Source organism: Oryzias latipes, chromosome 11 (assembly GCF_053564925.1).
Source record: "Oryzias latipes strain Hd-rR chromosome 11, Olatipes_Hd-rR_3.1".
Taxonomy (NCBI): domain Eukaryota; kingdom Metazoa; phylum Chordata; class Actinopteri; order Beloniformes; family Adrianichthyidae; genus Oryzias; species Oryzias latipes.
The window spans coordinates 27,083,820-27,109,330 of record NC_136247.1 but is presented as its reverse complement, the minus strand read 5'-3'; the positions used below and the strand labels follow the sequence as shown (position 1 = coordinate 27,109,330).

Here is a 25,511-nt window from a genome sequence, read left to right as displayed (position 1 = left end):
GATGGGGAGCTATCACCAGAATCTTTACGATTTCATGCTGCTGCCCGCATTGAGGCGGTCGTCAGGCATCGGCCAATCAGGCGCCATTATCAAATCAGGCGGTTATCATCGTCCAATCAGAGCTGACAGCAGCTCTGATTGGACGATGTGTAAATCTCCATCCACATGAGCTACAGGCCGCCTGGTAGCCCGGGAGGGGGTAAATAAAAAGCGGGCCATTCTGTCTGTCACTGGACTGCCACCGCGCGACCTTGAAATGTGCGTGGACGGCCTCTGACCGATGTCAACTTTTAGAGAAAAATGCTCCAGTGGCGTGAAATGTGAACGCCTTCTTTAAATCTCCTCGATCATTGGCGGCCCCCAAAAATGTGACCGCCGCCTCCCGATTACACCGCAGCACCGTGGCATTTTGCAGAAAAACAGGGTTCATTGTTTCAGTCCAACCACACAAAGATTGTGTGTCACCCTTAAACGCGCATGTAAGCTTTTGTGTGAAATTACGGCAGCAGTTTCAGTTCAGAAGGAACTTGTTTTTTTTTTATATATACTACTATGTTTTATGTATACTTATATATAGTATATATACAAAATACTTCCAGTTTTTTTTTTTTGTTGCTTCTTGGTGATGGCAGGTACTTTCTGGAGGCTTGTAGGTCTTTTCATGACATCTTTTACATGGTTTGGTTTCCATGGTTACATAATAAAGATTTCCCCACAAGGCAAGAATCTCCTACCTTCTAAAATAAATTTAAATGTAACCCAAATTTATAGAAAAAAAAGATTTTCAAGCTTGTAAAATTAAAAAAAGTACCAATTTAGGAGACACACAAAGGCAAATATGGAAAACTGGTGATGGTGTCCAAAGGTAGACTAAAGGAAACAACATTCCTGCACACAAACGCAAACATGATGACATGAGAAATGACACCTGAAAGGAAAACTAAACAGATTGCTTCATCTCAGAGGACAACTCCTCCTGCATGTCTTATCAAGTGTGTTTTTAAGAAATAGAATATTTTCTTACGTGTATGACTGCTGATAAATGTGATAGTGTGAATCTGTGTTTACATGTTATTCTATTTCTCATGAAGGTTTGCTACGTGCAGCTTCTGCTTCCAGAAGTCACGAGTGGTTGCAGAACATGAGGGACCAGAGAAACCTGTGAAGTTTGTGGATTGAAGTGCAGATAACTGACTTTCACTTATTTATTTATTTATTTATTTTTTTAGCCCTTGTTCTATCCTAGGCACTTTAACATTGGGAGTTGGGTCATGTAGACCCACTAGACAGTGCTCTGAACCTTTTTTCTTCAATGATTTGTGATCTTCACTGGTGTCCATGGATTACATGAAATCTTTCCACCTTTATCCACCTTTGTCATGGAAGGGAGAACACGTCAATGGAAGGGGGGGGGGGGGGGGGTCATAGGACAGCACAAGGGTTAAAGTAGTGTGATATCTGTAAAGATGGACACATACATGACAGATGTATGTGACTGTGCTGGCTGGATTTTGTAGGAAAATAAAACTTTACCTACATGTCTTAATTTAGTGCAAAAGATTTGCAGAATTGTGTTTCACAATTATAATTGTTGCAAAGAAAGGGTAACAGTGAGAAATAGTTTGGTGATATCAGTAGGTGGTAGCATTTATAGATCCTAAGCAACTTTTCACATGTGCATGAGAAAATGCTGCAAATGTGGTAATAGTTTTCTAAATACATCTAAAACATGTTTCACTGATGTTCCTATTTCTAAACGAACGTTCTGGTATCGTTGTGATTTTTTAACAGCACACTGTTTTCTGTGTTCTGATTGGCTGTTGACCTTGTCAATCCATGTCTCTCCAGTACAGAATGCGTTCACTTATACAAAAACCTTTAAACGCGAGACATTTTCTTTGGTTTCATTCTATAAAACTGGACTTATTTTTCTACAAAGGTTTGAACTGTAAGAGTTTAAAGACCCACTGCCATGAAAATAGTGTTTTTATCATGTTCTTGTGGTATTTTTCTCATGATGGAGCACATATATTTAAAGAAAATTAAGCTTGCAGATCCACGTAAAACTTTAAAGTAGGGCTGCCCAAACGTGGTCCTAAAGGTCGACCCCGGTCTGTTTTACCCTCTACCTTCCTCTCTGCTGATTTGCTGACTCGGGAATTTCCTGAACACACCAGATCCTGGGGTCGGGATAGATTTTGGGGACTAGCCGCGTTTTAAACAGCTGTTAATTACCTTTTATAGTTGCTGTCTAAAACATGATCTGTGTGACAAGGAGTGGCCCTAAAACTACACTTGGCAAACTCCAAATAAGCTCAAATGAACAATTCTTCATTCTGTAGTTTTTGTTTTGTTTTGCAGATGAAAAATAATAAAAATTCTTTGCATTTTAATAATATAATGAAAAGTAAACTAATGCATCACCTACAAAAATGTTTGTTATTATTTTTATTAATAAAGAGGAGTAATTACAAAAGAGTAACTTATTTCTTGTTTAAATCATTTGTACGTTTTTTTGCTAACTTTTAGGTGAAAATAGAAAACTGATTATTTCAAACTTGAATGTAGAAACAAGTTAGTTCATGAAGCCAAACAGAAGAAGTACAGATCTCCCGAACTGAAATAAGATGCAATTTGTAAAAATTAACACTTTAAAAACTGGCAATGAAGCATTGGCTCCCCATATGTTTCAGGAATGATTTTAAGATACTCTTATCAGTTTTTAAATGTCTTAACGGTCTTGCGCCTTCTTATTTATCAGATCTTTTAGTGAAGTATGAACCCTGGTGGACCCTGAGATCCTCTCTGGCTCTGGTCTGTCAACCATTCCGACTGTAAAAACCAAAACCTATGGAGAAGCTGCGTTTCAGCACTATGGTCCCCGTTTATGGAACAGTCTGCCAGAGGACCTGAGAGCCGCAGAGAGCATTAATGCTTTTGAGAAAAGGCTCAAGACCCATCTTTTTAACCTGGCTTTAAGCTAATTTTTTATTACTTTTATTTATTTAGTTAGTTAGTTATTTATATGTATTCATTTATTTTATCTTGTTTTATGAACTTGAACTAGATTTTTAACGCGTTATTTTAATTAACCTTATTTTATTGCTTTTTTTATTTTATTTTATTGTTTTTATCAATATGTTTACTTTTTGATTCTCATTTTTATTTTTATTTTTATTTCCGGTGCTTCCTCAGTTGGGACCCTTCCCTCTGAGTCGGCTGCTGTTCAGCCGCTGCGGCTCTGGATGGGGACCTGCATCACCGCTTAGCTGTGGTGGAGCGGTCCCCGCCTGTGATGCTGCATTTGGCTGTCTATGCAGCGGTTCACAGAGAGGAAGTTTCCAATTATTAGCATTTCCAACATCTTGTTTTCGTGCTCAGCCTATTTCTCATTGTCTTTCCCCAGGGGGTGGGAGGTGTGAAAGGAGTAGGGGGCTAGGTACGGGGAGGGGGGCCCTTATTTAATTTTTATTTATTTATTCATTTGTTTTTTATATTTTATATTTGTTGTGTTTTAATGTAAAGCCCTTTGTGTTATATTTTTATGTGAAAAGTGCTTTATAAATAAAGTTTTGATTGATTGATTGAAAGAAAATCGGTACAATAAGAAAACCACATCTGTGTTAAAAAGGGCGTGGCTTTTTGAGCCACACTTGTTGGGAGATGCTGTTTGTGCTCACTGGTTTCCATGACTCCCACAGCTTCTTAAATGCTATAATTTCTCAAACTCGCCAAAATGTGGATCTTTGTTAAATACTGATGAAAGATATAGGAATAAGTCACTCTGGGAATTGTGTAGGGAACCAGGAAAAAAACGGAACAGAGAAGAGAAGTCAGGTGACATTTGTGTATTTTATGTGTAACAGCCGCCGCTGAGACCAGAAAACAAAGTTGTGTTCAGTCCTCAGACGTATCCTGCATCATTAAACGCAGCTTTTTAAAAACGGAACTGAATGCCGCTGTCAGAACAGAGGAGACGAGGGCCGCTCAGAATAACAACAAACTGAGACATTTCCTTTTAATGATATTGGGAATCAGTTGCTCTGCTCTTCCCAAAAGACTCTCCAGCTCCTTTAACACGTTCCACCAAAGTAACTTTGAATCTGCCTGTTTTTTTTGTGATGGCTTTTAATTAAATCAAGCCAAGAATATATTAAAAGTGAAATTTACATCAGACAACAGAGACGAGTTTGATAAAACAGACTTCAGTTTACGTCCCACGGAGGCCGTCTCGGATTCAAACATCAAACTTAAATCTGACTTTCGTTTAATTCAACAAATCAGTCAAGTTTGAGCAACAGTTTGCACCATAAAGCTCTTTAAAGTAAATGGTGAGAGTCCCAGAGGCAGGAGTCTGTCTAGTATTTCATTTGCCACCCCTGTGGCCCCCCACCCCTTATGGCATGTGCATCAACTCCATATTTTTGTCTCTATTGACCAATGTGGTCATGAGAAAGCAAGTTTAAAAAATACCTCAAAACAATTCTGACTCGTGAAAAAACATTCAAGAGTGTAAGCCGTGAGCGGGCTTGACCCGGCCTTACTGGCTGGGCGGCTCTCGCCCCTCACTCTCTCCCTCTGCCTCCCCCTCCGCCTGGTCAGCTATAGCTAAAGGGGACAAAAAGTTTTTTTTTCCAAATGGTAGCTTTTCTGTTGGTTTAGCAACCATTTAATTTTTCGGTCGCCTGAAGGTGACGAACATGTCTACATAGTTTTTAGACGAATCGGCAAAAGTAAATTTTTGAATTCCCTTGGCAACTGAGGTTTTTTTCTTAACCATGCCCACATTCCTAATATGTTCATATCATTTGTCATATTGTTTCATTCGGCTTGAGCTCACGGTTCATGTATTTCATTTTCACAATATCTCTGTTAAAAACATGCGAGCAACAGGGAAACGCCACTTTTGTGAGCTTGCCACGCCAACGCCGTTCAAAATCTACAAATTTTAAAACCTTTTTTTCCGCCAAGTAGATTTCCAATGATGCTAGAGAAGTTAGGAGGCGATCGATTCAAAACCCTGGGAGGAGCATAAATTTGTGGAAGGCACTGAAAGTCCAAAAGGCTTTTTTTATTCAGATTTAACATGGCGGCCTCTTGCTAAGGTCAAAGGTCAATGAAGCTTTTGGTTGTAGACTTAACCTGTGTGTAAAACTTTTGTGTAGATCACTCGAACAAAGGTTTTCTTTACCCATAGTGTGCAAAAATGTGAAAATTGCTCAACTTTACACTTGGCCACAACATGGTCGCCATGCCGTAGGTCCTATGACCATCCCATAATAAATGTAAAACATTGTGGGGGGTGCATTCACGATGCCTTATTTCTACCGGATTCTAGGTGTGTGCAAATTTTGGTGAGTTTTTGAGTATGTGACCAGATTGTTTGGTTATTGGTTTTGCACCAGTGACTTTTTTTGTGTTTTTTTGTGCAAAATTTGAGCTTTTTCCGTGGATCACGGGGACAGGAGACGCAACACAACAGCTTATCCTGTTTGTTGAGAAATGTCGGCACGTTTGGGTTTGCAAACACCAGGTGTAGTTTGCAGACATTCACAAGCCAGTCGGTTGTTTTTTCTCTTAATCTCCAACTCAGAATTACAAGTCTGTCGGTTTTTTTCCGTCTCATTCTGCTTAATTACTGTCTAAACACGGTGATGTGGACACAGTACGCGCTCAAGCCTGATTACACTGCTTCCATTGTCACCCACTCTGCCGTCCGTGTGCAGACGAAAGGCCATTGGTCTATTTTGTTCAATGGGGGAAAATTTTCAATTAGCGTATTCAGAGGAAAGCTCAATTTTCTGGAACACAACAATCTTTTTAAGCAAATATTCCACATTTTTATGGCAGAGTTTTAATTCTTACTCCTTTTTTTTTTTTGTTGTCTTGTTTTTGGTTCTGCGGCCTGATTGTGTCTCATCGTCCACTGGAACTCGCTATTGTTGTGCGTCTCAGAGATTTAATTTAACTTAAGGTTCACAATGTTTTGAAACTTTTCATGACACTTTTCAAACTCTGATGTTCTTAGCTGTGAGTAAAGCCAATCGGGTGAGGAGAAATATAGAAAACAATTTCCTGCTGGACTGAAACTGCTGCCATAGTTTCACACAAAAGCTTACATGTGAGACACACAATCGTTGTGTAGTTGGACTGAAACAATTAACCCTGCTTTTCTGCAACTGTTTTAATGAGGAGGAGGAGGGAGAACATCAACATCCAGTTATCATCGCAACAAGAACACAAAGAATCATTGGAATGCGATTGACAAAAATAAAAACTTTGAGACGATGCTCACAAAACGTCTTTGCCTTTTTGAAATATACGTTTAATTCATTTAAATGCATGAACACAAGTGTGGGAAAAGGTTCTAAATCAGTTTCAATAAGTAAAAGAAAAATAGACTACATTAATTAAATGGACAAAAAGTCTGATCTAAATCTTTGGTTGTGTGAAAAATAAATAAATTAAAATTATTTTCAGAAGGTGTTTTTTTCCGTTTCCTTTGTAAGGATTCGGTGGTTTAGTTTGGTTTTGTTGTTTGTGGTTTTCTTTTAGTCGGGTTTCAGGTTCATGATCCACGGCTGTCTTCAGCTCGGTTAGTTGCCCTCAGCCTGTTTAAGTGTCCGGCTTTCTGTTCACCGTCGTCAGGTCAGTCGGCTCTTTTCTGCTTTGCCACCTTTTTATTGCTCCCGTGGTTTTTTTTGGGTCATGTTTCAGTTTGTTTATTAAATGTTTTACTTTCTGTCACCAAGCCTGGTCTCCTGCATTTTGGGTCCTCCACCACCACTTCCTGACAACTTTCGCTAAGCCTCATAACAAAACAAAAAAAGATTAAGAAATGATTATTATCAAAAAAAATTATCACAGTATTGAAGAAATAATTATTATTTGTTATATAACAAAATAATAATTTGCTTATTGATTTCTTTACTTTTGCTCCTGACATTGAGTTGGAGGTTTGTTCCGGGTAGCATCAACTCCACACCTGCAGGGGGCAGTATAGAGAGAACGGGAGTCTTACCCTACCAGGTAGGTGGTGGAAGGAAGGTCTTAAATTAGGTGGCAGGGTGCAGGTGAAGGTTTAGTCTGGCAGTCATGGGCTGTGTCCAAAATCCCACACTAACCTGTGACTACTAAAAAAAACGATATAGTGCAGGACCATGTTGGGCTCTGGAATTTAAGAGCAATCCGGACACCATGCTCACTACTTTTTACATTACATACAATACATTTAAATATGTTTTCTTTGCAATCACATTTGTAAATTCGGACAGCGCTACACAATGGTGAACGCACTATAAAGTGAATTCGGACACAACCATGGTGAGGTCCTGAGTGACAAACATTTCTGTTCTTGGATGACTTCGGTGACGCCATTGGTATGTTTACTTCATTTTTCACATGTATATTCTGATATATTTGAGGGAATTCAACAAGTAAAATAGTCAAACGGCACAATATTTGTTGTCCGGCTTCCTCCGTTGTCTCCTGAGCCTGGTGGAGTTAGGCAGGCATTAAAAATGACCCTAACCGTTCCGGGTTTTTTTCCTGCTAAAAGCTATAACATATGTTGTTTCTGTGTGTATTAAGTGCTTTTTCAGCACACAAACCTCTCAATTTGTATTTTTAACTCTTTAATTGCCCAACAAAGAAAAAATACATTGGAAAAAATGTTTTTTTTTGCTGGTTACTTCTTTGGTGTAGTAGTACACACAATGAATATTTTTTAAAATATGTAAAAATGTGCTTTACCGTTTGGTTAAAGGGGTTAAATGTGTTAAAAGGAGGAGCGTTTGAAGGAAATTCCTAAAATTGGTTTTTACTAATGGATGTTCTCATCACCCTAGACCTGGTAACTTTTTTCTCGGGTGCACCAGCACACAGGCTTGGTTCGACCACATTGTCTTTAACTTTTATATGGTCACTTCCCTTTTTATTCGCTGTCAGCATTGGCATTCAGACTATAAAATGACTTGACTGGTACACAAAAAGTTCTACAAAAATGAAAAAGTTGGTGTTTAAAGACCAACTCCAATGAAATTCATGCTTTTGATTTTTCTAACATGTTCTTGTAGCATTTTTTTCACGATATATAAAAAAAAATAAGAAAAAAAAATGCATTTCTGAGTAATTCTTTATTTTAAATCAGTCAAATAGAAACACGCCGTCTGAAAAAGTTCAAATTCATGACACAACAAGAGAAATGTCTCATTCTGATTCATCCTAGCAGATTAGTAGATCCGTGTACGTCCTTGTTTACCTGGTCTGAGCTGGAATCTGACTCAAAACTGGACGGCTGCATAGCTCCAACATGTTTGTTGCACCGGCGGTAATGTTAGGCTGGGGTTGTTGGGCGCTGTGAGGTAGTAGGAGAGTGTAAACAAAGATTTCATGAGATACTAGCAGAGGGTTACTCCCGCTCACAACTCAGAGGTAATGAACTGCACTGAGACACAGTTTTTTGTCTATTTTGGCTAAAAACTTTATAATTACAATTAAAGGACCACTGGGAAGGCTTTGAAAATGGACAGAAATATGGTTGGAGTGGGACTTTAAATTGCTTCACTGTACTTAAATTTCAGTAAGTAAATAAAAAGTATGAAGGTGTTGTGATTAGTACAGAGCATATCCAGAATCTCGTCCTAGCTGTGTTTTGAATTGAACTATTCTTTGACAGCAGCAGCTATGTTTGGGTCTGCAGGTCTGCAGGTCTGCAGGTCTTTGGTATTTCTCTGCCAAAATGATGAACAAACATCATCATCCAGTCAGCAATGTCCCTTAATATCTATTTTTTCAGTTTCATTTTGATTTCTGAAAATTCTGAAATGTTTTTATTTTTTCATTTTGTTACACTTAATTTTGTCTTTTTTATTAGTTGTAATTTTCGTGATGTCTTTGCGTCGATTGATTTGTTGATGTGATTTAAATTTACGGGCCACTGTAGTTATTCCTTTAACACCAGTTATGTTGCAGCACCCTGCCTTCGCCCACAAGTGGCCGGGATAGGCTCCAGCAGCCCCGTGACCCCGAAAGGGAAAAGCGGAATACAAAATGCTTGGATGGATATGTTGCAGCAACACCTAAATACCACAGGCTTTTCGACCTACCGTAAATCTTCAACCGTTCACTCCATGACCGAATCATTACATTCTGACAGGAAAAAACCAGTGGATTTCTGTCTGGCTTTGCACCGACATGTGCACCGATACGTTGATGACGTAAACGCTTCACAACTGCATGGTGTTGCGTGTCAGCTCAGGGCTACTTCTCTGCGCTTCAGAATCTGCTGGAATCACGTTAACAGCGTTAACGGTTGAAAAGTTACGATAGACGAAAGAATGTAAACACTGGAGCTAAAAACCTGATGTTTAAGAATTTTAACAGACAACTGCCACCAGCACCGGGCGCGTGTGCACCGGGGCGTGCGTGCCCCCCGGTGCGTGTGCACGGAGTAGTGAACATTATCGTAAACAAAAGCAACCGTTCTGAGGTGTGTCACACCTGCACACACCGACAGGAATGAGACTTTCAGAGTTGCGGAGATCAGCAATGCTTTATTGTTCACAGAACGGTCGGGCGCACCGGTGCGACCATGGACTTTTATTTTAGGCGCACCCCAGAAAAACCCAGCCATACTCTAGAGCCCTGCAAGAACAGTTACATATTTTTGATCGTGAAACTTTATGTTGAAATTCTTATCTGCACTTTCTTGTCCCATTTAGTTTGAACCAAACAGGAGCGCAGCCAGTTTAAAGGGAAGGAAGCTGGTGTGAAAAAAGGTGGAAAAAATCTTTGGAAACAAAAGAAATCAACTGACCAAACGCTAACTGTAACACTCATGACATGAGGGCCACACGCCGCCCATCACACGTCTCCACCGTCACGGCCCCAAAGGGTCTTTGACGTCCATCTTCTCCTCTCATTAGAAGCTGTTTGTTTTGTTTGTGATTCCTGAAAGGAGACCAGATAAACTAGAACTGATTTTCTTTGCTTTGATAATGAGTGTTTTAAATTCACAATCAGCCCAATCGTGCTTCCTCCTTAATGTTGCTTTTATTTTAATGTGTGTTGGGCTGCAGCTCAAAGCCAGTGCTTTTTATGTAAATGACTGAAGCAGAGTCTGCATCCATTCAGACTTGAAAGTGGGAACAGAAATCAAGCATGGAGGTGCGTACAATCACACGGTGATTACGTTTTTCTTTTATAGCAGTTGATCTTTTGTTGTAAGGCTGAATTTTATGTATAAATCCCTTAAAATGTGCTTATTAGCTTGTATATTTTCTCTTAAATGTTTTTTGTCTCCATCATTTGTCCTTGTTTTGTTGTCATTCTTTTGTGTTTTGTTTTGTTCTCTCCTCATCTTCCCATTTTCTCCTTCCCTGTTTTTCTTTTCCACACCAGTTGCTCAGCTCACCAGGAGTAATTATGGCGGATATTTTGACGTTAGGTACTCACAATATTTCCTTAACCATTAAGGCAATGGCGATGGAGATGATAGAGCAGAGGAAATTGAAAGAAAAAGGCATTTCTTAAAACTTGAAAACAGCAGGATATGTTATAAATATCAATACTTTTATATTATTATAAATATTTATGTGTTGCAGCCATAAAAAAAGACTTATACTGGATTTCAAATTTGCTGCTCCACATCTCAACCCTTACATACAATAAATCCTTTTCCAACCATCTGCTTTCATCAAGCCGAACTCGATGAGCAGAAATGTCAGCGGCGGCGGCGAGGACCATTTGAATCGCCGTTTTTCCCGCTGCTTTTATGAATGCAGTGTTTACAGGCCCGAAGGCAGGTTGTCAGACTCGGATCGACACCGAGACATATTGAAACCCACAACCTGGAGCTTGGCAGCCGATGAATGTAAAGCCCCTCGTGCCCCGCACCGGTAAAGAGATGGCGGTTTTCGAATATGTCAGCGGTGAGCGAGTTTAAGTGACAAACTGAGGAGAAAAGCAGCTCTGACAGCTGGCTGTGTGGCTGTTTAATTGTTTGTTTTGACAAGAGCATTAATTAACTGCTTTTTATGAAGCAGTTATTTTTGGATGTCAAGAGAAAAAGCTCCTTCGAGGTCACGTAGAAACTTTCTGGTGATCAAACAAAGACGATGTCAAAAAGCACTTTAATTTGCTTCTTAAAACAGTTTCTGGTCTATTTTTAAGTAATGTTCAAACATCATTGCCTGGAAAATCAGAATTTTTTAATATTTAATGATGATGTTTTGTCGAGTTTGAAGCGTCCCAATTAAACATTTCGAACACAGTAAAACTCCAATAAACAAGGTTCTTTTTTTTTGCTTCCATTTGAAAAGATGCAACGTTTTTCACAAAGTCGAACAGGTTTTTATGGAGTTCTGCAAAAAGAAATTCCAATGTCGTTGCTTTGGTGTCTGGAATATTTGCCGTTGTGGCAGAAATAGACCAATGTTAACCTAAATTGGCTAAAAGATGCAGCATCTGTCAGAGATGTGAAAAAAAAGGTTCATGAAATTGAAAATGCGATGCAGTGATTCTGAAATGAAGCATTGCTCGGTCATCATCACCGTCATTTGTGGGGAGGCAAATGTGCTTCCAGACTTCTGACTTTAAAGAATCCTTAAACTTTGGAGGCATCATTTTATTTTTTTAAAAAATGTTTTCTATATCCTTTCATTTTAGGAGCCATGCATTAGTGATGCCTGGAGCAGAAAAACACATTTAGGTGTCTGTTCTTGACCCCCCCCCCGATGGGGGAAGCCTAAACACACTAAAGAAAATTGAACTGGGCACATCTTCAGTGCTAAAGGCCCTGATAAATAAAACTGTTAAATATTATAGTCACTGCAAAATGTTAGATGAAAGATGAAAACTATTTTTGCTATGCCAACCTAAAAATATATTATCTTTAGGTATAAGACCAAATGGTGACAGGAGTTTTAATATTCAGACAGTCTTTTGGAAGCCATACTCTTTAAAAACAGTGAAATATTATCTCTGGTACTGTTTTAGGATATATTGGAGTACGTATAGTATTGTGACATGTGATATATATTGTATCACCGGACTCATGGTAAAACACACCCCTACTATTTATACTGGACCACTGTTCTGAAGACTCCTTCATCCCAGTGAAAACAAGTGATGTTATTCGCTTTTTAATTAGGTTGGCCCTTTAAAAACGTTTCCAAAAATCCAAACACAAATTTCTTTAATGACTATTTTCACTATTTTACTCATATTTTGAGTATAAGTAAGAACAAAAGGCTCTGCTTTGCTGCATTATAGGAAAGACGTTTGCTCTTTGTTTGAATAACTGCTGCACATAATCTACGTTTAGGTTCAGTGTGTGGTCGCGGTGGCCACCACACGAGGCGTCAAGTGGAGAACAAACAGGTTTTTTTTCATCTTTTCATCTCTAAAGCATACTTTAAAAGGGCGGAAAAACACCCAAACAAATGCCACGAGGATGAGATGCACTTAGCCGCATTTCAAGGTAACGGGACCCTTTCTTCTGTCTCAACAAGACGATTCTCTGCAGGGGAAACTTTTTTTTTGCCAACGTAGGATGATATTTTACTGAAGAAGATTCTCCAAAATGAAATGGTTTTTTTTTTTTTTGGAAAGCTCTTTGAAAATGTTGATTATTAAAGTGAGATGAATTACAAAGCAGTTCTTGTGTAGAAATGGCAGTAAGTGCAGCTGAATGTTGACGGGAGTCTCTACAGTAATCAACCCAAAAACAGACCTGGTTCCACACAGAAACTTCCAGAAACATCATGAGTCCCAACCTCAGCAAGTACTTTTGTGAAAACATACTCCAAAGAAGGTTAAACTTCACAGATGTAAAGCCAGAAGACTGTTTTTTTTCTTTGAATCATTCATTTACAAATCATAAAATTGGCAGCAATTATCTCTTTTTTTTTGATGAATTTCTGTTTATATTTTGACCACGTCGTTCACCTTTCAGCATCTCACCACAGCAAATCTGCTTTCCACTGATTCACACAGGTGGTTTGGCAGAGTTTTTTACACCGGATGCCCTTCCTGCCGGTCCCCAGCCCCGTATTTTACCCGGGCTGGGGACTGGCACTGGGAGACCCAGACGTAGGCCCCCTTGTGGCTACATAGTTAGGTCTTAGCGCAGAGGGTCTTGCCCAAGGACCCACACTGGATGAAGGTCATCGAACCTCCCTTATTTATCCATATCCTAGTCCTACACACAGCCAACAGAGCCACCCAGCCATGTTTCGATTTTAACCATATTAGTCTTTTTTGTATGTGCAAAATATGCAGTCATCTTAACTCAATGGAGCTAAACACTCTGTGAATACTGTAACTCTGCTACCGTTTACGCAATAAATGTACTTTCCAGTGGATTCAGAAGCGAGGAAAAGCTCCTCTGAATCCACTTTACAGTGTTAAAATGCTACAAAATCAATGTCAATCAGCTCATTTTTTAGGTTGGGAAATCAATCCACTGTTTGAACAACTTTATTAGCAGTATCCTCGTAACATCACATAGCCGGGTGCTGAATAACAGGCATCATCATCTGGGTGTGTGGGAAGAACTGTCACAATGAATCTGTATTAGGAGAAAAAACGCCTGTTTTTTGTCTATTAAATGCAGATTTCTTTTCCTTTGAAGTTGAAGGCTCTTCTTCGGTTTTCTGAAAAGAAAAAAAAACTTTTTTTTTCTCTTTGCTAACTGTTTTAATGTTTCATGTTTAGTGCAGCCGCTTTAAGAAAGTAGTAGTAGTAGAAAGGAAGCAGTTTTTCTTTTAAACACGTGACTGAGCGACTTGTAGAATGAGTTGAAAGTGTTGGGGAGAATCCTGTAGTTTTTCCAAAAAGAACTTTCTCCAGAATAAGATTTCAAATAAAATCGGAGAAAAAAATGTAGGTAACGTTTGTTTGTTTTTCTCTGCGGCCCGGTAAGAGCGGATCTACAGGTGAATTACTTCACTTGGCTCTATTTATAGCTATTTTTCTATGACTCCCCCCTTTAAAGTAACCAGTGACATATTAAGCAAATGATTCCCATCATTTAGGTGTTTATAAGGTATTTTCCTTACTATGTTTGGGATGTATTGTCTGCTCACTAATGTACTTAATTCTATTACTTCTTGGAGCTCATTTATCAGGGACTGAGATAAAAAATGTAAAACCAAACTTGTAATGTCAGAAAACATAGAAATATGCATTTGGGTCTATTTGACATAAATGAAAAGAAACTCTCTTTGTTTTTTTGTGTGCATGTTGGGTTGGAGGAAACATCTGATCAATCACAGAGACAATCCGGATCAAAAGCAGTAATGATATGTGCCATAAGGACTCCTGTGATGAAGAAGACGGAGGTGCTCATAATCTCACTAATACACTTTCTCTTTGATTTTACACGTATTCCATTAAAAATGCAGATGTCTGCTCGCTCCACGGAGCGGCTAACAGATGGAAGGAGCGACTTTTCTACCCCCTGAAAAAAACTCCCATGGGTTATTTGTTCATGCAAGAAATTATGACCAATAATCCCGTTTAAAGGATATAAAACCTCGAGCCACGGTACCCACAAATAATACAAGAGTGGGTATATTTAGAAAGCACGTCTATTTCACTTTACTCCAGTCTTGTTTCGTTATTTCATTGGGAATTCTTGCTCTTACCAAATAGTTTAAAGGCTTCCACCTTCCAGATTTGTGCATTTAGTTGCTTGAGAACATCCCGGCTGTGAGTTTTCAAAGTTTAATTATAAAAATATATCTTTTTCTGAGTAGAGATGAAACATTGGTCCATTTGGTTGAGCTGTTTCTCGCTGCAACATGTTCTCGTTCAGCATTGGAACTAACCGACTCCAAGCAGGATGAACTTGTTGCCCTTTTCTAAATGCACCATGTTTCTTTTCTAAAAATTCATCTTCTCTGAAAATGTGAGTGTTTAGAAGCCCGAGGATTCTGGGAAATGGCAAATGCTGTGACGACAGCAGAGAGAACACATTAAACACACAGTGGCATGAGTGCAAGCACACGCTTTATGGAAGGCACTGTACATTCTTTGTTAGCAGACATAACTTGTAAAACCACAAACTGTGACTCTAAATGTCATCTACATTCCTAAAACTGGAAGATAAAGCAAACGTCTGGAGTCCAGCCCTGGGATGATTGCTCTAACAAATACAAGCAAATATAGAGAAATAGCGATCAATATTTTTTTCATATATCTAGTCAAATTGGGAAAGATTTGAAGCCTTAAAGGCGAGTTTTATGAAAGCCTACGCACATAAAAAAGGGGAAATGTGTGCATCCAAAACCTGACGAAAATGTGAGGATTCTGGATTTATTTAGGTTTTCCGCTGCAGAAGTGGAGGCAATTTAGAGCAAAATCTGAAATATATAAGAGATAATGCGGACGATACGGAAGCTGAAAACAGTCTATCCCACTTTTTTGTTTTTTTAAAGAAGACGAAATGGTTTTCTTGTGATCACAAGATAATGATGAATACACTGTAGCGTCCCTTTCTATGGAGTGATATTTCTGCCACCACGTTGTACACAAACGTTGCTAATGAAAATATTAAATATTTGCATTTAAATTATTTTTTTTATTTTGCTTTCAATTTCTTTTTTCCCGTTTGCAAAACACGTTTTCGCATGTGTGGTGTCAGAACTCCTCTTTTTCGTATCTTTGATTTAGCTGAGTTAGGTTTCCTAAAAACAGCTGCTGATTGGTCCAGATTCTAACCAATCAGGTGTCTCTGTCTGATATTGACGGTGCTGTTTGAACGGGGTTCTACCGTTTTCAATCATTCTGGCCCGTTTCTCTGAGAGTAAAACCCATCAGGAGCAGAAAAGCAGCTAAAATAAAACCGGATTTTGTATTTATTTATGTCAGTGTAGAGACCAACATGTTTAAAATGTCTGCAGCAGAAAAAAAGAAACGTCTGAGCTCCGACTCTGTCCAGCAGGAAGTAACACTTTATAATTTGCATCTGATCTATTGTTTTATTTGAATCATTAAATGTTTAAATTTTAATTGAAAACAGCATTTTTTCTTTTTTAACTTTGGACAAACACTGACGAGTTCTAAAACCTAAGACACTGAAAATGAACATAAAAGTTAAAAATGCTTCTTCTGCTTAACACATTGAGTCTACTGTGGTGATCCATCATTCTTTTGATTATTATTGCTGTTCATCTAATCCCAAACACTTGTGCAGCATAAAATAATATGTGCTTTATATATTTTATTGTTTGGTTTTAACAAAGAAAATCACACTTTTTTACCAATAATTTGCTCTGCAGGATTCACGGATCTCACACAGACCTGTTGATTTTATGTCAATGATCCTCAGCCATAAATTCACAAATCTGACTTAATAAAAATTAATCAATGCTAAAAAAGAAAAAAAAAGTCTGAATTATAGTTAAAATGATTTTAAAAACAATGAAAACGTCTTCATCCAAAGAGACAAAATCGAGGGGAAAAAGAGCTGCTTCAGCCTCTGAGCCTCGGTAGCTGACGCCATGTTAGATAAATACGGCGATTTGATTGGTTAGAATCTGGACCAATCAGCAGCTGTTTGATGGCAACTTTGTCACGCTAAACAGAAACTTAACTCAGCAAAATCAAAGATGAGAAAAAAGTGAGTTCTGACACACAAAGCATGCGAAAACTTTTGTGGGCGGTGGCAGTTAAATCACGCCAAGTCGCGCTCAGAGTGGTCGGCAAAATCAAAGATACGAAAAACACCAGTTCTGACACAATGCATGCAAAAACGTGTGTTTTGCAACAAAAAAACATTTTTTGAATGCAGAAAAACATTTGAGAGCAAAATAAAAATAATTGAAAAGCAAATATTTAATATTTTCATTTGCAACATAGAAAATTTTGTGTGCAATGTGGTGGCAGAAATATCACTTCATACCTTTCTGCTGCCTGCACTGAGACGCCAAGAATGAATAGCCGCTTTCTTGTTTTGGTTACAATTGGCTGCAGCACTGTGCAGCTTTCACCAACAACAGCAACAGCAATGCTCCACAAACCTCGCTTTTTAGTTTTTCTTTTTATGTATTGGTGGAGCTCTGCTCCTCAGACGCCTTAATGCTTTCTTAGCCCTTTTAACCCACTTTTAAAGTGATCGATTTAGTCGTGGTTGAACTCGGGCAGAAATTGTGCTGACGCTCATCACTTGAGGAGAAGGATGGCTGCAGCTACAGCTGCAGTTCATGAATCCTGCTGTTGTTGTCAATTTCATCAGTGATCAGATGAGAGCGTCGCGCTGTCTACACAGTTACGCCATGACGCATGCGGGATGCAACGACAGTGTGTCACTCCGGACTTTTATGTATTTTAGAAATACATAAAATAAATGTCTTTTCTCGTGATAACAAGATCATTTCGGTATCACGAGATAATGAGTAAAAAAAAAAAAAGAGGGAAAGCGGTTTTTGGCTTCCGTTTAACAAAGTGTACATTACCAGAAATTACTACCTTTACATATTTTATGTTTTATAGTTTTTAAGTTTGTGTGTGAGTAAATGCATGGCAGAGGTCAAATGAGACCACAAAGTGGTCATTCATTTCCAAGTATTACAAATAGAGCAGCAACATTTATTGAATATGTGTTTCTTTTGTCCTTCAAAGTGTGCATTACCTACCTATAGCATACAGCCTTAACCACATTTCTCATAATGCAGACTTCAAAGGGCATTACTTACAAAAGAAATAAGTATTCAATCAGGAAAACCATGTGTATGCTGTTCGTCATGACAGGTTAAATAAAGCTTCCGTTCAGAGATCAAGTTCACCTCTTACCGCTTGCTTTACCCAGATATTGAGGCAAACGTTTGGGCTATGTGTAGTGTTTCACTGTGGTGGTTTATAACTTTTTCATCAAAAATATCAAGTATTCACTCAGACCATGGTACTGAGTTTTAAAGTTGAGGCTCCTGGATTGGAAAACAAAAAACAAGAAAAGTCTGAATTTGTGAGGAGTGATGGTTTGTTTCACGTTTGGTTCTTTAGCTCATTAAATGAACATTATTTTTTTAATTCTGAGGTCATTTCATGCCTAAATTTGTAATTACCACAGCTGTTTCTGTTTTTGTTGCTGAGGTCCGTTAAGCTCACGGTCTCAGTCAGTCACTGTTGGGTCGTCACTTTTGTTTTGCTTCTGTCTTGGCTCAGCTAAGTAATATTTCAGCTGATCCATTTCTGATTATGTAAGTTATTAATTCTCCAGTTTACTGTATTTGGGTTTCTCACTCTGGCTGTTTCACACAAAATACTGCAAAAAGAAAAGTCTAAATTTTTAATGTTAGTTTTTGACCGTTTAAGTGATTTGAAATAGAAATGTATTCCTATTTAAAAATGAAAGTGTTTGCTTTTTATTTGTGTGAGCAAAGTTCCGTCTTCAGGTTATTTGTTTTAGAAAGAAACTGGAAGAGATGGTATGTAATTGTTTTTATGACCTAATTCATACTTGTTTTCCAGATCCAGAAGTTTAAGCTTCCTTTAAATACGTCATTAAAACAGTGTAATCTGTTTAGTTGTCATATATATATTGTTCTGACAGAATAATCCAGTGATTTATCTTTTAATGGCAGATATCAGATCATTTTGATTTTGGATGATGGCGTGTAGATTTTTCCCCAAAAAAAGTTGAGATTTCGCGACATCTATCCAACTTGATCAAATATGTCTTATAGTTTTATGTTTGTTTGCGTGAGTGAACGTAAGGCAGGAGACGGAGGTCACAAAGAGAGATTTCATTTCATTTAGATAGCAAATAGAGCAGCAACGTAAATTTGGCAATCATTTTTTATTTCAATGAGGAGAGACATTAAGATGTATTTGTGTTACAGGAAAATTTGCATGAATACATCTGTAACCTATGGCGGTTAGACTCTGGCCCAATGAAGACATGTATATGGTTATATTGTCAGCACTATAGCCTTCTTAGGTGAGTTCCAGCCATTTTTAGACTGTATTCTTCATTTTTGGCCAGAATTCGGTCACATCCTAAGATGTAGAAACCTTTAGAGCTGAAACTCTGACTTCATACCAGAAGAAGGCTTTGCACCTTCTTTTTCATCGACATATAGATATTGATCATTCCTCAGTCGTCGTCATGAAGAAGGCTTTCTGCAAAGATAACTTTTTTTAAACAAAAGTTTAAAAAAATATCTTCTAGAAAAAAAAAAGGTTTAAAATAAATATTTTAAACTCCCCCACCACACATTTCTGATGCATTTGTGTGTTTTAAAGCTATTTTTCCAGCAAAGTAGGAGTTATGTGCACATTTTTAATAATTCTCAACCTTTTTTATTCTACATTTTTATGAGAAACAGCAGTATAAATTCTCTAAATAGACCGACTGCATAATGAAAAGCCTTCATATCAGTATTCAAACAGAAATCACCTTTCACCAAGAAGGAATCTGAAAGTGACCCCGCCCTGGGCAGACTCGGAAGGAAAGCCATCATCGTTCAAGAAAATGCTGAATTTCATAGTCGGCTGTTAATAAAAAAAGAAAAGTTCTCTCACTGATTTTTTTGGCTCCTTATCAGGGTCGTATTCAAATGAAGTATTTAGACAAAAAATGAAAGGATGTTTTGTTAAGAATTTTGAATGTTTACCAGTTTTGTTCCTTAGTCATTTAGCTTTAGTCATTGGTGATACAATCATGAGACAAAAAGGGACAAAATCTGGTTTTAATGCTAAAGTACATCAACGTGTACTTGAAATTCTACTTCAGATTTATAAAATAAATATGTAAACTGAGGATACGTTTAAGCATCCCACAGTCGGTGTGCACAAAGGACGCTGCTGTTCATTAACTACTGCAGTTCTGGGGATGAATAAAATTCTCTATATGCCGAGGATAAATGATTCTGCTTTAAATAACAGCGCAGACAAGAGAAATTGTCTGAGAGGATGCTCACTGGGTCTGTCAAGGGCTTGGATGAGGACTTGGAGGTCAGAGGTCAGAGATTCTTTTCAAATTTCTGATGTGAAAGTGGATTTTTGATGCTAATTTGTGAGAAAAAAGGTTGAGGCGATGCAATGAACGAGCTCAGTGCCGTAAGCAGCTGCACGGAGTTGCAGCATGTTTGGATTTGACACACTGTCTTTGCTTTTGACAATAAAGAGACAACATCTAAAGGGAAGACTTGAAAAAGCTCCCGCTTTCGGGGACTCAATGGCTCAATCAGCAAAGCACGCAGGTTTAGAGGTGATGAGATCAAGTCACATCTCTGCTTCTGAATAGCTGTTTTAAAGCCAACAGCAGCGCAGAGGCTGAAAGACTGCCAGTCAAACCGCTGTCAGAGTGGGAGGACTTCATTTTTTTGTGGAGGTTGTGGGTTTGGATCCCATTCACAGCCTCATAATCTAAATGTCTTTAGGTGAGAGTGAAGCTGTTCACCTGCAAAAAGGGGTATTTTTTTTCAGAACAATCTTTCTCCATTACAGGAAAAAAAAACTCAAAGTCTAAACTAAACTGTCGTTTTTCCACAAATTACCTCCAACCCCCACACAACCTAAAGACACAATGTTTGTATGCATACATGCACACTCTAACAACCAACCCCACCCCTCATAAAAAAATAAAAATCTACAAAGACAGAATAAAGCTCCATCTGACCTTTAAAGCATTTGCGCTTCTCCTCCTTGGCATAGAATCATACCTTTCACTTCTGACCTCTTCTAGCTTTAACTTTTTTTTCTTTACATGACTCATCAGCTTTATTCCTCTGTAGTTTCCACATCTCTGCACGCCTGCCTTCTTTTTTTTAAAATGGGCACTAGAACACTTCTTCATTCCTCAGGTATCCTCTCACCTTCCAAGATCTTGTTACAAAGCAAAGTCAGAACATTTTTTGTTTGGCAAACTCCTCCCTCAGGATCACTCCTACTCCCTTCCCCTTTCCATCCACACCACGATAAAGCAGCTCGAATCTGCTCCCAATCCTTAAGCCAGGGGCAGAGAGCTGCATTCCTGCCATTCCTGCCATGTTCTAATTGGCTGGACACACCTGATCCAGGTCATCAGGCGAGCGTGCATCAATGACATCTGGAAACATGCAGACACTCCGGCCCTTGAGGCTTGGAGTTACCCTTCCCTGGAATAACAGTCGCTGCATTTCCATCTGGTGCCTTGAACACAGGATATCCATCTTTTTTCTTTCCATCTTGTCGTCCAACTTTCTTTTCCTTGTCAAAATCCCCACATTCTACCTGTAGCCTGTGAGTCTATAGTACCGGTTATCAAAATGGGCCAATCCAGTATCGGGGTTCTCTTTGTAATTTGCATGACCGATTTGGCTTCGGTTTTACATCAGAGTCCGTGTCTGACAAAAGATGTCAACCCACAACAAAATCTTGTGGTTCTATTATCCATCCATCCATCCATCCATCCATCCATCCATCCATCCATCCATCCATCCATCCATCCATCCATCCATCCATCCATCCATCCATCTGCAGGACCCCCTGTATCCGTTTTGGGGTCATGGGGTTGCTGGAGCCAATCCAGCGGGGTACACCCTGAACAGGTCGCCATGTGTTACAAAACCACACACTCATACGCACAGCTATAGGGGCAAATTAGAGATGCCGGTTAATCTAGGAAGGATGTTTTTGGATTGTGGGAAGAAACCGAGTACCTTGAAAAAAAACAGTCAATGTCCACACAGAGAGGTCTAGCTGGGATTTGAACCGAGGCTTTTTGCTGCGAAAACTAGACAGATAAATAGACGAATAAATATCTATAGAAGTCTTTTTTTTTCGTTAACCTGTCCTAATTGTTTTTTCAGTTACCATGCAATTAAACTTTCATTTATTTAATTCTTCAGTAATAAAGTTAGGTCTGTGCATAAAATCTTCTCTTTTCCAGAAAAAAAACTTTTGTTGTTTTTTTTTTTTCTGGAAAATATTTTTATTTGTTTATTTATTTTCTTATCAGTTATTTTTTTAGTCTCAAGGATAAGTTGTCAGGTTTTAATACAGTTTTATTTGTTCCTAACTTTAAAGTTCCGCTCCGATCCTCTTTTGATTTATTTTCAAAGAGTTCCCAGGGGTCTTTTAATTATAATTATGCCGTTTTTGGCCAAAATTAAAAAAAAAAAAAAACTGTGTTGATTTTTGGGGCATTGTCTTTTCAGAGCCACGGTTGTTCATTAGAAATTTGCCTCTGAGTTGTGGGCGGGACTGATGGCGAGGAGTAAGCACGCCCATTTCCTGACATCCATCTGTTCATGTGCTCTCTTGCTAGCTTACTGCCCCTCACAACCCCAACGTAACCTTATCTGTGCAACAAACCCCCCCCCCCCCCCCCAGCTATATTGGATTTATCCAGCTGTACAGTTTTGAGTCCGATTCCAGCTCAGATGAGGACAATGAAGAAGTACGTGGATCCGTTTTTCTGCAAGTCTATGCAGACCGTTGGAGCAGAGCGGGGAGTTTGTGGCTCGCCGTAGTAGCTTCTACCTCAATGCTACTAGCTTTATCCAAAAGCAGTTTTTCATCTGCTCCTGATTCACAACGATTTGAAGGAATAAATACGCAGAAATGCAATTTTAAGCTTAAACATCTTTATTTTGACCTCCATCAACAAAAAATGCCACAAGAGCATGTTAAAAACACCAAAAACGCCATTTTCATCAGAGTGGGTCATTAACAGTTTTTTTTTTTTTTTACCTCGGACAAGTTTGTTTCTGAAACTGAAAAGTAAAAAGAAAGAAATGTAAACCAGGAAGGATGAAAAGATAACAGGGAACAAATTACAAATTGATTTTTGGAACAATGGGGCAACATTTTTTGAATACTTTTCCATTTTTCTTTCGCTTTTTTTGTTGTTGTCTTAAATCTCTTTGAGACTATAAAAGACATCAGTCCAGGTCTGATTTACTCAGCAGCATGTCAGGCATTCACACTTTAACAACTATGCACAAAAACTGATACTGTTATTTTGCTGCTCATTCCTGTAATTGTCAGATTCCATCAGCGGCTCACCTGATTCCGAGCGAATGCCGTATTGATCAGGCGTAGTTCCAGCCGGCCTGCACCAATCAGACGGGGCTGCATATCGACTGCAGACGCTGCTGTGAGTTCGGACGCTCTGGGGATTCATCAGCTTGTTTCAGTCTGAATCTTTTCTAGCCTACAGGTAATTGTGTGAGCTTCTATTAAAGCAATCAGCTCAGCCTTGAAAGCAGACGCCCCTGAATGTGTCATAAGGAATGGAAGATAAACACATCAGCCTATTTTGAACTATATTCACCACAAAGCTGCATTAGAAGCTCAGACTACCGGTAGGTTAACCAGTCTTTGCACTCACCGGTGTGTTGGTTAATTACATTAGTTGTTTACAACGACGTAGGATGCCAACCTGCCATTAGTATAGTTTCACTCAAAATTTAACATGAAGCTTTCCAAAAAGGTTATTGGCTTTGAAATTTTAGGTTTAAAACTAACAAAAGTTATTTGTGACACACTTTGGAATAAATCCTTGGAACATTTGATATAGTTTGCCTTGTTTTTGGATCATTTGTCATAAAGCATTAAAAAAATCAGTTTGATCTCATTTTTCATGATTTTCTTTTCTTAAAAATGATAACATTTACCCCTGGGAATTGAGTTTTTTGGACAGTTTTGGGTTTATTGGGGAACCATGGTGTAATATAATAGAGAAAAATGCATAAAGAAAACAAGCTGGGGTTGTATTTAAAACTGGACATCAAGCAAAAAAAATGGTAAACTGTTAAAAATGTTCAAAAAGGTCACAAACTACTAAGGGTTAATGTGTCCTCTTTTTTATATGCATAAAATAAAATCCTTCACCACAACAATCACTTTTAATTCTCCAGCAGGGATGCTTTGGATGAGAGAGAAAGAGCTGCTGATGTTGCAGCTGGACCTTTACCCTGCCGAGCTCCACTGCTGCCCCCATCATCCTCTTCTTCTGCGGTGAGACAGTGATGAAGAGCAGTTGACTGACGTGGGCGGGGTTCTGATTTGAGCTACTTGAAGTGGCGCCGCTTTCATGATTTGAACGAAATAACATCTAAATAACAGTATTATTTTTAGAGGGTTTGTGAGTCCTGTCAAGCTTGTCTTGCGCTGTCACGCGTGATGTCTGACCGAGCGCGAGCGCGCACCCTTCACTATTTGCATCTCAGAACACATTTACAGCACAGTGTTCATGTGTCCAGCTGCTCCCTCCCTCACTTTGCACTTAAATGTGTCATGCTGCAATCGCTTCATGTAAGGGCAGCTCAATCTAATTGGAGAAATATTGAAAATTAGGTTTTAAAGACCCACTCCAATGAAAATAGTGTTTTTAACATGTTCTGGTGGCATTTTTCTGATGATGGAGGATGTACATAGAGAAAATTATGGTTAAAATAGCATTTTTCTGAGTATTTTTTTATTCAAATTGTTGTGAAAAAGGAGCAGCCTGAAAACGGTTGATGGAAAAAGAGCATTACTTGTGACGTAGAAAATACGCGGGGCGGGCCTCAAGCTCCCTGCTCCAGTTCATTCTGATGCATCCAGTGAAAAAGAGATTTTTTCTCAATGGGACTTCCTGGTAGATAAATGGTAAATAAAATAAAAACGATTCATGTACGTCTTTATTTTCTTTGTACGAGATGGCTCAAAGGTGTTCGGCGGGAAAGCTCCAATATTTTCTCGCCTTTTTTCTTGCACTGCTAATGTTAGGTTGTGAGGGGCTGTAAGCTAGCGGGTGGGGGTAAACAGGGAGCTCTCAGCAACGGGAAGGGAAGGGGGGTTGCTTCACGCAAACTGTCCCGTCCACAACTCTGAGACAAACGTCCAATGAACTCCTGCTGCTCTGTCTTAAAATGACACAGTTTTTTGATTTTAGTGAAAAATTGAATAATCGTAATTAAAAGACCACTGGGAACGCTTTTAAAAAGATCCAAAGAGGACTGGAGTGGGATTTTAAGTTGCCCTATCAGGGACAAAAAAATAAAAAATAAACACATCTATCAAAACAGTTTGCAATAATAGAGCATAAATTATTATTATGGTTTAGAAAAGTAGTTTTCTTAGTCAAGAACATGATCCTTCTGTCACCAAATATCCTCTCTCAAAGTGCAGGCCAGGTTGGATTAAGAATTGGGTGTCTTTTTTGTTTTTTTCCCTTTTTCCTCTTTATTGAATGAGCTGATCATGTTTAGTCTGGCTTATTAGACGAACTGCAGTTCCTCAAAAGCAGGACTTAAATAAACCTTTTCACTAGTTTTTGTTAAAGATAGTCGGATTTTTGGACAAACAGCAATGTTGTATTTTAATGAATGCTTCATAGTCTGCACTCTTTCAAGTTTTCAACCAAAAGAGGAACCAGGACTGTTGAGGAAAAAAATCTTTATTTATTAATTCTGAGATGTGTTTCACAGCCACATGATTATAACTAATACGATTAAAAAAAAAAAAAAAAAATAGACAGAGATAGAGATTTCACCATTGCGTAAAAGCTGAAAACTCTAGTATGTCACAGTATGTGT

At 38.6% G+C, this 25,511-nt stretch overlaps 1 long non-coding RNA gene across 1 annotated transcript; it reads left to right on the top strand.

Annotated features, from left to right (window-relative positions):
- LOC144995410 (uncharacterized) lies at positions 1 to 25,259 on the top strand. The gene is made up of 3 exons (XR_013658950.1): positions 1 to 7,379; positions 22,978 to 23,294; positions 23,850 to 25,259. It is a non-coding gene; the product is annotated as an uncharacterized LOC144995410 (long non-coding RNA).
- Positions 25,260 to 25,511: the final 252 nt, after the last annotated feature.